This window comes from Chrysochloris asiatica, unplaced genomic scaffold (assembly GCF_000296735.1).
Source record: "Chrysochloris asiatica unplaced genomic scaffold, ChrAsi1.0 scaffold00151, whole genome shotgun sequence".
Lineage (NCBI taxonomy): Eukaryota > Metazoa > Chordata > Mammalia > Afrosoricida > Chrysochloridae > Chrysochloris > Chrysochloris asiatica.
Window position 1 is genome coordinate 2,404,051 of NW_006408669.1, and position 9,764 is coordinate 2,413,814.

General features: G+C 38.4%; 1 pseudogene; it reads right to left on the minus strand.

Moving 5' to 3' along the window:
• Positions 1-5,395: 5,395 nt before the first annotated feature.
• The window catches only part of LOC102832554, a 65,603-nt pseudogene continuing 61,234 nt past the window's right edge, over positions 5,396-9,764 (minus strand).

Sequence of the window (9,764 nt, forward strand, 5' to 3'; positions counted from 1 at the left end):
TCTCATAGTATTAGATATCCTTTCAACATTACCTTGTTCACTATTTTTTATTGAACTGAATGCAGATGTAAAATATATGCTGATTTATTTTTCCAACAAAAAAATGATAGGATTTCTATCATTGTTGTTAAGTACCATCAAGTTGGCTCCAACTCATAGCAACATTTATAGGGTTTCCAAGGTTATAAATCTTTACAAGAGCAAAAAATTACATCGTTCTCCCAGAGATCCACTTGTGGGTTCAAACTGCCGACTTTGTGGTTAGCAGTCCAGTGATTATTCTACAGAACCACAGCATTCTCTAATATTTCTGTTACAGATATGTGGATAATAGAATTAGACTGCGAAAAGATTTCAAAAGATTGGAGAAAAATGGATTAACTCTGCTAAGATAAAATTTAACAGGAATTAAGGTATATCCTTTTCTGTGTATTCAAAAATTTCACTACTTAAAATGGAGATACATGGCTTTAAAGCAGCGCAGCTAAGACAGAGCAGGATTATAAGCAGTAATAAACCAATATAATTCAACAGTCACTTGAGTTACAGAAAGATTAGCTAGCCCATAGGAGTGCTGTTTCAAGTGAAAATGTTATGTATTCTCTATTCTCTGGGAATATTGCATTTAATTCTATGTGTAAACATGTTAAGTAGAGAGTACTTACTAAGATGATATGGGAAAGAAAAGATAGGAAAAATGTGATCACAATATCAAAATCTGAGTGTTGTCATATGGAGGGAGGGTTAGTTTATTCTGTGTCACCCTGCAGTATAAACTAGGACCAAGGAATGAAAGCTGTAGGAGAAAGTTTGTTCCTCATTTTTAGATGAAATTTAATAGTCACAAACTACTCAAAGTTGCCTCAGTTTGCTTTTAATGTAAATAATGTTGGGATAAATTGAGTGACAGGTTAATGGATATGTAAAAATTAAGCTTCGGGTTGGTATTTATTTAGATGTTTTTGTGAGCTGCATCATGTCTGTTCCTACTCATAGTGACCCTGTGAACAATAGACACTGTACACCTGTGTACAAGATTAGACAACTCTCTAGTCTTGAACTATCCTCATAATCTTACCTGTTTGAGTCAGTTTTTGCAGTCACAGGTATTTAGGTAGCATTGATGGTTTTCAGACTTCTATTTTTACCCAACAAAATTTTCTTAAATAAAATCTTTACCCAGTACACATATGTGAAGGCATTCTTGCTGTAGCAAATTAGCTGTCTTCATCCTCCCCTGAGCTCCATACCACCTGTTCCTTACATGACTATAGAGAGCAGCCTGAAAGCCACTGGGTAGGGCTTCCATTACGTTTCCAGTGCCATTTTAAAGTGTGCTTACAGGGAGGTGTGTGTGTGTCTATGTGCAAGCTTGAATGTACACTTCAGAATGTTTGTCAAACTTGTTTGGAGACTTTTATTTTAAAAATGTATTTTAATACTTGGAAAAGATAATGAGCTCAAGTTTAAAATTTGTGAGTTTGGGATTTGTTCGGTCTTAAAGCAATTTCTTTGCAAATAATTTCAAATTTAGAGAAAAATTTTATAAGTAAGACTAATATATCAGTATACCCTTTACCCAGATTCATTATTAATATTTTAGCACATTTGCTTTATCACTTGCTTTCCCATTATATATGCAAATAGTATTTTTTTCCACCTGAACAATTTTAGGATAAGTTGCACATTTTCAATGAATAAGGAGATTGATTGTGTTACATAACCACAGTATAGTTGCTGAATATAATTCAAAAAAAGGGCTGCAACAGTACATCAACAGGGAACTGACAGAAACTAAAGCCAGATTCAGAAGAGGGTCGGTAATGAGGGCAATGGATCTTGGCTGAAAGCAGAAAATACCAGAAAGATATTTATATGTGCTTTATTAGCTGTGCAAAGGCTTTTAACTGTGTGGATCATGACAAGTTATGAATAACATTAAAAATAATAGGTATTCCAAGCAACTTAATTGTGCTTATGAGGAAACTGTGCATAGACCAAGAAGCAGTTGTTCAAACACTACAAGGGAGTACTGAGTGGTTTAAAATCAGGAAAGGTATGCACCAGGATTGTATTCTTTCACTATACTTATTCAATTCGTATGATGAGCATATAGCCTAAGAGGTTGGATTATGTGAAGGAGACTGTGGCGTCAGGATTGGAGGAAGACTCATTAAACACAACCTGCAATATGCAGAAGACACACCTTTCTTGCTAGAAGCGAAGAGGACTTACCTTTAAGATATTTTCATGGCACCTTTTGGTAGTTTTCTCATCCTTTTTTAAGATGCGTAGTATTACATGGTGTAGGTGTACTGTAACTGATGGTTGTGCACTGTCTGAGTGCTTGGTTCTTCTTCCTGTATCTTCTAAAATATTTTATACAGAATGTTGTTAAATCTAACTTGCTTCTGATACTAATACTTTTAAAATGATTTCTGCATTCCATTGGGTCACCTCTGGAATGGACATAAATAAGGATCTTTTCAATCAGTTAGCAAGATAACTGTCTTCTAAATTTCATCATCCAGAAGGATGTTTACCTGTGCTTTGTTGACTACACAAAGGCTTTCGATTGTGTGGATCATGACAAGCTATGGACAACATTGAGAAGTATGAGAATTCCAGAACACTTTATTGTGCTTCTGAGAAATCTGTAGCTAGATCAAGAGGCAGTTGTTTGAACAGAACATGGGAACACTGAATGTTTTAAAATTGGGAAAGGTGTGAGATAGGGTTGTATTCTTTCACCATATTTGTTCAACCTGTATGCTGAGCAAATAATACGAGAAGCTGGGTTCTATGAAGAAAAACGTGGCATCAGAATTGGAAGAAGACTCAGTAACAACCTGCAATATGCAGATGATACAACCTTGATCGCTGAAAGTGAAGAGGACTTGAAACATTTACTTATGAAGATCAAAGAGCACAGCCTTCGATGTGGATTACATCTCAGTGTCAAGAAAACAGAAATCCTCACCACTGGACCAATAAACAACATTCTTATCAATGGAGAAAAGATTGAAGTTGTCAAGGACTTCATTCTTCTTGGATCAACTATCAACACTCGCAGAAGTAACGGTCAAGAGATCAGATGATGTATTGCATTGGGCAAATCTGTTGCACAGGAACTTTTTAAAGTATTGAAGAGCAGAGATGTCAGCTTGTGGACTAGGGTGTGCCTGACCAAGGCCATGGTGTTTTCAATAGCCTCATATGGATGCGAAAGCTGGACAGCGAATAAGGAAGATCGTAGAAGAATCGATGCCTTTGAGTTGTGGTGTTGGTGGAGAATACTGAAGGTGCCATGGACTGCCGAAAGAACCAATAGATCTGTTTTGGAAGAAGTACAGCCGGAGTGCTCCTTGGAGGCCGGGATGGCTAGGCTTTGTCTCTCATGCTTTGGACATATTGTCCAGAGGAAACAGTTGCTGGCGAAGGATGTCATGCTGGGTAAGGTGGAGGGTCAGAGAAAAGAGGAAGACCCCTAACGAGATGGATTGGCCAGGTGGCATCATTGATGGACTCAAGTGTGGCAGCAATAGTGAGGTTGGCCCAGGATCAGACATTGTTTCGTTCTGCTGTGCATGGGGTCGCTATGAGTCGGTTCCGACTCGATGGCACCTGACAACAACAACAAATTTCGTGGCATAGTAAGTGCCTCCAGTGCTTCATCAGTTTGTTGAAATATTTCAATTTGTATTCCATCAATTTCCAGAATGTTGTTCTTTGTCATTGCCTTCAGTGCAGATTGGACTTTTTACTTCAGTTCCATTGGCTCTTGATCATATGCTCCCTCTTGAAATGGTTGAACACTGGTCCTTTCTTTTTGGTACAGTGACTCTTTGTATTCCCTCCATCTTCTTTTGATGTTTTCTGCATTATTCAGTACTTTACCCATTTGTTTGTTGTTGTGAAGTGCCGTTGAGTCGGTTCCGACCCATGCCGACCCTGTATAGGATTTCCGAGGAGTAGCTGGTGAGCTTGAACTGCCGACCTTGCAGTTCAAATGGCTTTGCAGTCTGGAGCATTAACCCACGGTGCTATACCAGGACTCAATTTTACTCATAGAATCCTTCACTATTTCAAGTCAAAGCTTTACTTTTTTCTTCAGGTTTTTCAGCTTGAGGAATGCTGAGTGTGTTCTTCCCTTTTGGTTTTATAACTTCTGGTCTTTGTAAATTGTATTATAATACTTTATTAAGTCTTCTTGAGCTGTCCTTTGAGATTTTTGTTTATCTCTTTTACCTCCACGTTTCTTCCATCTGCTTTAGCATCTCTTAAGTTGGAGATCAAGTTTCAGAGTGTTTTCTGACATTCATTTTGTCTTTTCATTCTTTTCTTCTTAATGAGCTTTTGCTTTCACTACTATGCCAGGTATTTTTACATATTGTTATGAGGAAAAGTTAGTATAGTCTGCTTGCATGGTTACCTTATGAGAGAAGGTTTTAAGTCAGCAAATGTATGCATTATTTATTTTTTTGAAGCTTCTGACAAGATAGGTCAACAAGTATCAGTTTATTATAAAACACAAGTACATAAATGCAATACTTATTTTTAAATATTAAAATTAATAAAGTTACCATATTTCCTTGAATTATTGATTAGGTAATAAAACACCCAGCTTCCTGTCCCTGTATTTCCTTATAAAAATGTCAATTTTGAACATCTTGGTAGATCACATTCTCAATTTTTACTGATGAGCATTAGGTTAAATGTCACAAGAAGTCAGTTTATGTAGTTGTAAAGCAGAAAGAGAAAACAGATCACAGGTTTTAACACACTAGATTTTTCAAAAAGCATAGGGTTAGAAAAGGAAGGCTTCTGTATTCAGTTATAATAATGTCTTCTAGAAATTAAGAAACTAGGGGTTCCTATTTATAAGTGTCATAAAGAAACTTGGGTTACAGTCCTCTTTACAAAACTGCAGAGCTGTTCAGCTTTTCCTTTTTCAAAAAAGAAAAACATTCCACAGTTCTAAAGCCAGATTAAGGAGGAAACCTCAGGAAAGTTAGGCAGCCTTAGCATGTCCTGTTGATTTGACACTGGACTTGAAGGTTACAAGCCTACCAAATTAAAAAGTGAATGAATGGTACTTGTATCTCACCTCTAACTCTGGTTTAAACATAGTTAATCTAACCTAGTTTCTTAACTTTTCGCTCAGTGAACAATTTCTAAAACATGATGAGAATGGACATTTCAGTCAATAAGGAAAACAAAACAAGTAATCATTTATTATTTCGGCCTCTCAATAGGGCATTTGGCATTCTTTTAAAAATATTGCAACTTCACACTTTATAGGGGCTAGAAACATAATTCAGATTTTCATAAAAGTTTATTAAAACCACTTTAGGCAACTCAAGATCTCATTTAAGGTGACAGTTTTGCTACTGTGTTACTGTTCCCATGTGATACCATCTTTTCTCAATTTCATTTGAAGATTATGAACTCTTGGATGAAAGTTGCCGTTTTTCTGAAGAGAGCTAGTTTCATAAGAACATTTTCTAGGGATATTTTTTATGTTCTCTGAACCTTTATGGTTGCTATCTTCTCGCTGAAGACGTGAAACTTCACTCATCCATGAGTTCTGAAGTTGTTGCAATTTATGGACACTATCTTGATGCTTCTTCACTTTGGAAATTTGTTCTCCTTTAACTTCCATATTCTTTACTAAATGCTCTAGTTCACCTTCTATGTCTTCATAGACCAGATGGCTATGTGTTTTCTTCATCTGATTCAGTAATTCCTGGTGCTCCACATTCATTTGGTGCAGGTTAGCTTGCCTTGCATTTGTTCAGACAAATTATCACAAACAGCAGTGGACTTTTCTGAGTCAGAAGGTGCAACTCTGCACCTGGGAATCCTACTAGGCTCATGGAGACATACAGGCTCCCCTGCTTAAAATGCTTCTGCAGGGTGTACGGGCCACAGTCTTGCATCCTCTGCAGCAGGTTTTGCATACTTGCATTCACAGTATGGCTTGCACTGGCCGACTTCCCAGACACTTTTAAAAGGTGGTGCTCCAAATCTTGAATAACTTTGCTGAGGTAGTTCTCTCTTTAAATAGTTAGTTTTCTTTGAAGATTTCTTCTTTCTCTTACAGTGTTTTGGATTTGAAACTGAAGACACTAAAATTCTATTGATTTTGAGTTCAGTTTTAAGCTCAGATGCTTTGTCCTGAAACAGCTTATTTTGATGTTCTTCTTCCTTAAGTTTTTCCTCTAAATACTTAATCTTATCTTCAGCTGATTTCTGAGTTGCTGTAAGTCTAAAACATTATTTTTCTAAGATGCCAGACTTTTCAAGTTTTGAATGCAGCTTCATTTGGTCTTACTCTTTTTCGCTTTGAAGCTAAGCCATTTTGCTGCTTTTTCAGTTCCTCGTGTGCCAGATTTCCCTCATTTGTTTCATTCTCCAAAGCCTTTTTGTATTGTGCATCCTCTTTGGGCAGTATGTTTGACTATTTTCAGCTTGTGTTCTCTCTAGCCCTAAACGATGTATCTTGTCCTGAAGTGTTTTTAGGGCTAAAATCAGAGCATCTCTCCATCACTCCAGGTTTTTGCTGCTCAGACACTCTCCCATGAGAGACTGCATCTATTTAATTTGCTCTTCCAGTAGGTTCTTGGGATGGAGGAATCTCTGCTTGTTATACTGCTAATTCTTCCATGTTTGGATTTTTCCTTAGAGAAACCATTATGCATGACATAATTTAAGAGCCATTTCATGGCTCCCTGAGGCCAGCTAGTTAACTCTCCTTTATGCATACCTTTCTTACTTCTGGGCCTCAACACATACACTTCCTTTAGGTCCCCCACTTCCTCAAGCCCAGTCCACGTTTCCTAACCATTGGCTGTGGCTCATCAATGTATGCATTATTAACATAGAATTACGGTACATAACCATTGGAAATTTGTCTTGAGGCACTGAAAGGCACGTACAGGAATATTTATAGTAGTATTATTCATAACAGTCTCTAAACTAGAAACTTTCTAAATGTCCCTTCAGTACTATTCATGCAGTAGAATATTTACAGTAATGAAAATGAACAAACTACAGGTAAGTGCAGCAACATGGATAAATAAATGTACCACACATGGTACATTTTACCCAATTGTTAAAGCATGATAGAGATGTCTGACCTCCAATCTCACAAGAGTGGAAGCGTATTTAAATCAACAACCCAAGGCTGATTCCTATTAACTGGGGGTCAGACTTACCTCGTCTCCAACATTTTTGCCAATTTTGAAACCATCTGCCCCTCTACAGCACTTAACTTCTCTGCTGGGTTCGATAATTGATTTGCATTGACCGTACGAACTCACAGTTATAGGTTTTGGTGGAAGTAACAGGTTACAATTCAGGATCAGGAATGACTCAGAATGTGGTTCTTAAATCAGGACTGCTGCTTCTCAGCTGAGTCTGCAGGCAAGCCTCTTTCTGGCTCCTGGCCTCTGCCCAGCTAGAGCAAGTGTTAAGAAGCTTTTTATCTCTGCCAGTAAGTGCCCAAAAACCCAGCTTGAAGACACTCAGGTCTGTCACCCTTTGGGTCAGCATACCCGCTGTAGCCGCTTCACTCCATGACCTGGAAGGCCACTCACATGGCCTTGCTGTCTCCAGTGTTACAGCTGTCTGTACCCTGAGTCTGAGAGGTTCTTCAGCACAGGAACCTAGTCTAAAGGATGTCTTCTTCTACTGGCTCTACTCAATCCCCACTGCTCTGGGATTGGCTCTTTTAAGTCTAGTGGGATGGCAAAACTGACCGAAAAATTCCCCTACTAGGGTTCCATACACTTCATTTGCATGTTCTCACTCTCACAGGGTTTCCATGCACCTAATGTACATTAGTAGCAAGATGTTCAATCCCCTTGGTGGACCATAACACATTTGCATAGTCCTATACAATTCTCTCTGGTAGCCTAGTGGTTACGAATCAGGCTGCGAACCGCAAGGTCAGCAGTTTGAAACTGCCAGCCTCTCCGCGGGAGAAAGATGAGGCTTTCTGCTCCCGTAAAGATTTACCACCTTGGAAACCCTGTACAGGGTCGCTATGGGTCGGAACCGACTCAATGGCACTAAATAACAACAACAACAAAGATTTACAGCCTTGGAAACCCTGTACAGGGTCGCTGTGAGTCGGAACCGACTCCATAGCACAGCACAACAGCAGCATACAATTCTTTTGTAAGAGTCACAAGACCATGGTAAGAAAGCCCCATATAAAAGCAGTTCATTGCGCTACACCAATTTATAGTTATTTTGACACCTGACTTTGTGAGCATGTACAACTTACACTATTGTTAAAATTACATTTGTTTGTTGAACATATTTCTATCTGTGACTATTACTTATGTTTTTCAAATTTTCAACTCTAGGGTTTACTTAAATCCATTATTTCAAGAATAAAGAAGGCAATAGAAGATGATGTTTTTATTCCTCTGTATCCAAAGAGGTAAGAGTTGTTAAATATTAGATTGGTTGAAATAGGCATGTAATTCAGATTTGTTTAAAAATACAGTGAAAAAAAAAAACTATTTCCAGAGCACACAGACTTATATTCTAGTAAGGTGCAAATTGAGATCTCAACAGTATTTCTCAGGCCCCTGTGTGTGCCAGAACTGGTGCATAGCACTTGGTAGCTATCATAGTTCTCTGATGCTCCTCTTACAGAAATACCACAAGTGAATGGTTTTAGCAAGGCGAAATCTATTCTTTCACACTTTATGAGGCTAGAAGTCCAAATTCACAGCACACCAACTCTAAGGGAGCTTTCTCTCTCTGTTGTCTCAGTGTACTAGGAAGATTCTTGTCCCCTTTTGACATGTGTAGGCCCAACATTCCTGGAGCTCTCCATGTATCTCCCTTAGATCTAGGAGGTTCCCAGTGATGGGACCTAGGTCCTAAAGACACACTCCGCTTCCAGCTCTTCTTTCTTGGTGATAGTAAGTTCCTCTCTCTGTCTGCTTTTCTTTTCCTTCTATATCTTGTAATAGACATACCCCAGGAAAACTTCCCTTACATGGATCAAGGATAAGATAGGATTAAGTTGCATCCCACCCTTAATCCTCCTATATATCTGATTGGCTTATTACATGACGTCAAATCCTGGGGTGGGAATCATTATGTAACTGTCAGATCACATCATTTCATAATTACCAAACCACTGAGCATCATGACCCAGCCAAGTTGACACATATTTTGAAGGAACACTATTCAATCCACGACGGTGGACATATTTTGTGGGGTATCGTAAGAGGAAGTAATGTGGCATAACGAAGTGGCTAAAAACACAGATTCTGGGAATTCGCTCCACTTATTTGAACTTTGGCCTCTTTATGAAACTCCTCATTTGTCATTTGGAGATAAAATTAATGCTTACTTTACAAGATGTTCATGAGGATGAAGAGCAGGTTTAGAACATTACTGAGGGGCCAAAAGCTGTGTCAGTTAGTTCTGTATTGACTTTAAGTTAGGACGTGTTCATATGTAGCTTCTGACTAACAGCACTTACTGGTAGTGTAAGGTTTCTTGAACTGTAGTTGTCCAACAAGTACTCGTCCTAGTTGGAAGAGCTTTATGGAGGGGAAAATAAAAGGAACCGCTAAGCTTTCTGAGTAGAGTACCTGTGTGATGCAAATGGTTGATGTGTTTGCTCACTGCTTACCAGAAGGCTGATAGTTGTAGTCCACTTAGAAATAAGGCCTGCAGATCTAGTTTTGGAAATGGCAGCACTGAGAATTCTGTGGAGCACAGTTCTGACACACATG